The sequence below is a fragment of the Hyperolius riggenbachi genome, chromosome 5 (genome assembly GCF_040937935.1).
Source record: "Hyperolius riggenbachi isolate aHypRig1 chromosome 5, aHypRig1.pri, whole genome shotgun sequence".
NCBI lineage: Eukaryota > Metazoa > Chordata > Amphibia > Anura > Hyperoliidae > Hyperolius > Hyperolius riggenbachi.
Genome location: NC_090650.1, coordinates 371268847 through 371274846, shown reverse-complemented (window position 1 = coordinate 371274846; position 6000 = coordinate 371268847). Strand labels below are relative to the sequence as shown.

Genomic DNA, 6000 nt, shown 5'->3' with positions numbered 1-6000 from the left:
TCATGTCTGTGTCGCTGATTTGCTAGCTCTGAGTTTTAGGTAACTACTGCAGTAAGCAGGTTAAGTTGGCTGGATATAGCACAGGTGCATGCTAAATGATACATTTTCCAGTAAGGGTGCGGACAGTGCCACTAAATGAAAAATGTACTGGCAGCGATGAGGCTGCGGCTGAATGAAAAATTTAGCAGTGGCGAAGGCATTGATAAATAAAATATGTACATGTGCACAGCAGAGGATGATCATGAAGCACTGATGTTTGGTTACTGTACATCCGAAACACTGGTGCTGAAGGTGAATGGATGGAAAGTACATATGGCACAACATGAACACACCAGAGGACCCTTTCACACTAGGGCAGTGTAGTGCAGTAAATTTACCGCATCACGCCCCCGGGAAATGAAATTCTATGGGGAAGTTCACACTCCCCACGTTGTGGTACGCTGCACCGGAAGTGCCCTATCTAATGCGCTGCCATAACCATGTTACCATGCGGCTCCTGTGGCGATCTGCGGCGGACGGGAAGACTATGTAAGTCTATGGCGACACAGTGTTTTAAAAAAGTTGGCGCTGGCGGTGCAGCATGCATGCGTGGAAGCATATATTTTTACAATACACTTCCATGCACTTCCTTATATTCCCAAAACAGGAAGTAACCGCAAACGAGTGTCACTTCCTGTTTGGATCTCGGCCAGCAGGGGTGCAGCACGCCGCAACGAAAAATGGGCGTGGCCAAAATATGATGTGGGTAGAGCCAAATACTAGCAGTTTCTAGGCTAAATTGCACCCGGCTTAAAATGCGCCCCCAACGGGGAGACAGGTATAGATCCCCGCAGTATAGGTAGCCAGCTATAGGTCCCACCCTAGTATAGGTAGCCCATATAGTTGCCGCCAGTATAGGTTAGATAGGTAGGTGCCCGATATAGGTTAGATAGGTAGGTGCCTCCAATATAGGTAGCCAGTATATTTGCCCCAGTATAGGTTAGATAGGTTTATGCCCCCACTATAGGTTAGATAGGTATATGCCTCCAGTATGTAATGGATTGCGGAGACACTGCCGCGCGGTCTGACAGCGAGGCGGCTGGTTCCGCGTTCAGACCGGCGGTTTCTCCGCAGCAGCATGCGTCTGGTTTGTCTGAGCCTAGTAGTGCACACAGATGGAGAGCTACGCGTGCGCGCGCTAACAGGCAGGCCCTTTATGCCAATAGGAGAGGGATCAGCTGATCAGGACAATCAGCTGATCCCAGCGCAGTAGGTGATTGGCTGAATGGGACTGGGCGGCGCTAAGGAGCGCTCTGCTATATATACTTCTTGCCTGTCAGTTGCTGGTTGTCTGCCGTTGCGAATGCTTATGTGTTAGCACTCAGACCATAGTCAGATCCCTCAGTGTGTTAGAACCAGGTGGACCTGGGAATTCACACTTAGCCAGATTACTGTGTTATTACTGTGTTATTACTGTGTTATACTTTAGACCAGTTCCAGGGTGTTGAGACCACGGACCTCACACCCAAGATTAGGGATACTGTGTCATTGCTGTGTTATTCGTTAGACCAGTTCCAGGGTGTTGAGACCACGGACCTCACACCCAAGATTTGGGATACTGTGTCATTACTGTGTTATTCCTTAGACCAGTTCCTGAGTGTTGAGACCACGGACCTCACACTCTAGACTAGGCCTCTGCTTGATATCTGTTATGACCTATTGCTCTCTTGACCCTTCTCCTGTTCTCTGATTCGGTACCTTCGCATATCTGATTACCTGTTGCCAACCCTGCCTGTCTCTGGTTACCGAATCAGCCTTCTGTCTCTGTACCTTATCTGCTCGTGTGTTGCCGACCCAGCCTGGCCGACCCTTCTACCTGTGACACACCCCCCCCCCCCCCCGGTGGGGTGTCCAGTAGCTGCAGGGACTTCCTGTCCCTCAGAGGGACCTCTCTGCAATTCAGTCAGGGACTCTATCTCATAGGAGTTATTTGACTGCAGTAGAGTCTGACTCCCAGCAGTTCAGCGAATCACTGGCTCTCTGGTTATCTCCAACCTTAACTAGGAGATACTCGTTATACGGCCTAGGGTCACCTGCTCCTCAGGTGGTCCAGGCTCATATACTGTTGCACCAAACACTTACACTTTATCAGGTGTCCAGAGGTTAGTTATACTTGTATTATTGGTGATTCTGCAGATCATCAATAATCAGGTATATATCTGTATTCTTGGTGATACTGCAGATCACCAATAATCAGATTCTCTCTGTGTGCTTTCGCCGATCGTTACACAGCATAGCTTAGATAGGTATATGTCCCCAGTATAGGTTAGATAGGTATATGTCCGCAGTATAGGTTAGACAGGTATATGCCTCCAGAATTGGTTAGATCGTTATGTGCCCCTAGTATAGGTTAGATAGGTATACGCCCCCAGTATAGGTTACATAGGTATATGCCCCCAGTATAGGTTAGATAGGTATATGCCTCCAGTATAGCTTAGATAGGTATATGTCCCCAGTATAGGTTAGATAGGTATATGTCCGCAGTATAGGTTAGATAGGTATATGTCCGCAGTATAGGTTAGATAGGTATATGCCCCCAGTATAGGTTACATAGGTATATGCCCCCAGTATAGGTTAGATAGGTATATGCCTCCAGTATACGTTAGATAGGTATATGCCCCCAGTATAGGTTACATAGGTATATGCCCCCAGTATAGGTTAGATAGGTATATGCCCCCAGTATAGGTTAGATAGGTATATGCCCCCACTGTAGGTTAGATTGGTATATACCCCCAGTATAGGTTAGATAGGTATATGTGCCCAGTATAGGTTAGATAGGTATATGACGGACGTCCTGAATGACGTCACGCTCATGCGCAGAGAGAGCCCGGCAACAGGAGCGTGATCTAGGACGCGCTCCGCCGGGCAGCGCAGGCGTACTACTCCGGGTCAGAGCGACCCGGAAGTAGTAAACCCCCCAGAGATGTTCGCCCGGCGAACTGTTCGCCACATCTCTAATGGTCACGGTGTAAACCCAGCATTACAATGAATACTATATGTTCAGCATGTCATTGTTGTTCCTCCATATAGCATGTGCTCTCATGTAGTAAAATAATACAGCTGTGTGTGTATGTATGTACTGGGAGCAGAGCTGCAACGAGGGACTTGTTGGCTGCAAAGGGCTGGAGGAAGCCCCGGGTAAGTAGATCTGGGGGTAGCATAGATTGCCTGACATTTCCTTTAAGTCTAAGTGTTTTTATCTGCATGGGGAAAACACATTGGTCCTCAGTTTTCCTGTGCAGAAAGCGAGGGGGGTGGGGGGCCCCTTCCAAAGTTTCTCGGGGGGTGGGGGCCCCATCCAAAGTTTCGCAGGGGGCCCAGTGATGTCTACTTACGCCCCTGCTGTTGACGCTGGATAATGGGGGGGGGGTTTCTGCAAATTTAGATGACAGTAAAAACGTTTGGAGTCTATTAAACACCCCTTTCTTTAGAAAATTACATATATTTACATAGATCTGTGTATATCAGTCCTGAAAGAGGGACAAATGAGGTAGAAAGTGGGAGAAAGGGATTTAGTGCCCAAAAAGGGACTGACCCTCTGAAAAGGGGACAGTTGGGAGCTAAGCATATCAGCTGGTGATACAGATCAAATTTTACTGAAGGAGGAATAATTTTGGATTTATCAGTGCAGCTGTTTGCAGTTGTACCCTTAGAGGGTTAAAGGGTGTTTTTGATGGTATGATCTGTCTTGCAATCCTCTTTCCCACTATGGAGAGTGTGTGCATTGAAATGCATATTGCTAATGCCACGCAAGTATTTGTCGTGTGACAGCAGTTCACAGGTGGAGTGCCGCTTTAGAGTTGTAACACTCTGGTAAGGGCGGAGTCATTCAGTTCAGTGGATGTGTATGTTTACATGGCCCGCAAGCAGACAGGCGCAGCCTATGAAGGAACCCGGGCAGGGTCAGAGCGCGTCATGTGACTGGTGACGTCATGACGCATGGGACTCTGTGTTTAGTGCCAGCCCAGCGCCGCTGTTGCCCACTGCTGCTGTAGCCACCTGTGGTGGTGGAGGAGGTAGCCATGGAGCCTCGGAGAGACGTAGCCGGAGCCCAGTGACCGTGCCCCGCAGCCGTGAGTGCCGCTCTTGCCTGTAGGTAGTGATATGGCCGGAGACTCGCTCACTTTCTCTATTGGTGCTGCGCTGTAGCGGTGGAGTTACCTGGAGGTCCTCCCATGTAGGTGCTGTTTGTGCGGGGTCACTCTATGCATGTAGTGGGGGGATGTATACACTCGTGACACGTGTCTACAGGCATCTCTGGTGGGAGTTTGAGGTGAGGCTCTACATTGATCCAAGTGTCCCTGAAGTGAGGGTTTGTGATTGTGGGCCTGAAGATAACTTTATTTGTTTTCCAGTCTGTTACAAGGAGGGTCATAACACCATACAATTTTTTGGCAGATTTACCTGCCAGATTGATTATTTCCAGCATGTCCAATCTGAGGATCGATTTTTTTTTATTTATTTTTTTTTGTGATTTTTCTGATAGATTTCCATAGAAACTAACAGAAATCAATCAGAAAAATGCTCAAAAAATTGATCGATCCTCAGATTGGACATGCTGGAAATAATTGATCTGGCAGGTAAATCTGCTAAAAAAGTTTTATGGTGTGGATTCAGCGTAAAGGTGGCCAAACACTTGGGAATTTTTAATGTCACTATCCAGCTGATTTGATTGAATCTGTTATGCCTGGTACACACAATGCAGTTTCCTGACAGACAGGTTGAAATGTTTGTCTTGACAGGTCTGATCTGATTCCTGATCGCTTTTCTGATTGATTTTGTATAGAAGTGATTGGAAAATTGATCAGAAAAACAATAGGAAACCAGATCGGTCCTGATGGAAATAATCGATTAGACCCGTCTATGTGATGGGAAATTGCTTGGTGTGTACCAGGCATTAGTAATCCGTGCCCCACCATAGACTGGTGTTCGGTGGCAGTGTTGGATTACATCAATACTACAATACTACAGTTAGATTGTGTGTGTGTGTGTATGTGTATATATGTATGTATGTATGTAATAAAACATATGTAAAGGGTTTCGAGAAAAACCTCATACTGTGTCTGCGCAGGATGCTTTCGCTGCCGTGAACACATGCAAGACCACGTAGGCGTAGTGGACTGCCAACTGATCAGTTGGCAGAACTGAAAATGCGCTGTGCCGGGGTAACGGAGGATGGCTGAGGACTGACGTGGGACAGGACAGCGGCGGGGGGGCTGCTGGTAGGTCAGTGAAACTCTTTTTTTTTTCTATGCGACGGTTAAGGTTCCCTTTGAATCAGAAGGAATTTGTGATTATTCAGTTTGTAGTGAGCATATGAGGAGTCTCACAATGCCTCACTGCTGTATATGCAAATCATTCGTTGTTGTTCCTGAAAGCTAAACTCCTCCGGAACCGCTGGGATGCAATCATGAGTCAACTTGTGAATTGTACAGAGCCGCAATAATCCAAAATGCATACAGACTGTTTCAGACTGGCTGGTCCTCATCAATGTATGCCATGAATAAATGTGGCAGCAGTGATGCATTGTAGGAGACCTCATATGCTCACTTTAACCTTCTCTTTTGGCAAATTTCAGTTTTGCCTGCGTTATTTTTAGTAAGAGGGCTTTTTGGTCCTTTTTAGTCCCTTACACACTCGTAGGAATTCTTAAAGTAAACCCAAGACCAAAAGAGAAAGAAAACATACTTACCTGGGGCTTCCTCCAGCCCCCTTCAGGCCATTGTCTCACTCACCATCCTCCGGGCCACCTCAGTCCTCCACTGGCCGTCCAGGTATATCTTCCAATTGCCGCCTTTCGCCACATACTGCAAATGCGTGGCATGGCTGCGTGCGCTTCTGTGACTGGGAGGGCTATGTGTCTGCGCAGCCGCATAGCGCTCCCGTTGTCAGGTGTGCACGTAGCTGTGCCAAGCATGCGCAGTATGTGGTTGACTGGAAAATTTTGCTGGACCGCTAGCA

The 6000-nt window shown here is 47.5% G+C and overlaps 1 protein-coding gene across 5 annotated transcripts in view; it reads left to right on the top strand.

Moving 5' to 3' along the window:
• The first annotated feature begins 3985 nt into the window (after positions 1-3985).
• The window catches only part of SNX16 (sorting nexin 16), an 81227-nt gene continuing 79212 nt past the window's right edge, over positions 3986-6000 (top strand). For 2 of the 5 annotated variants that reach the window (XM_068237563.1, XM_068237568.1), the window contains exon 1: positions 3986-4131. The gene's annotated coding sequence lies outside the window, so the exon portion shown is untranslated. Of the gene's footprint in view, positions 4217-6000 lie in introns of all 5 variants that reach the window. The other 3 variants (XM_068237566.1, XM_068237567.1, XM_068237564.1) reach the window with 3 other exon arrangements.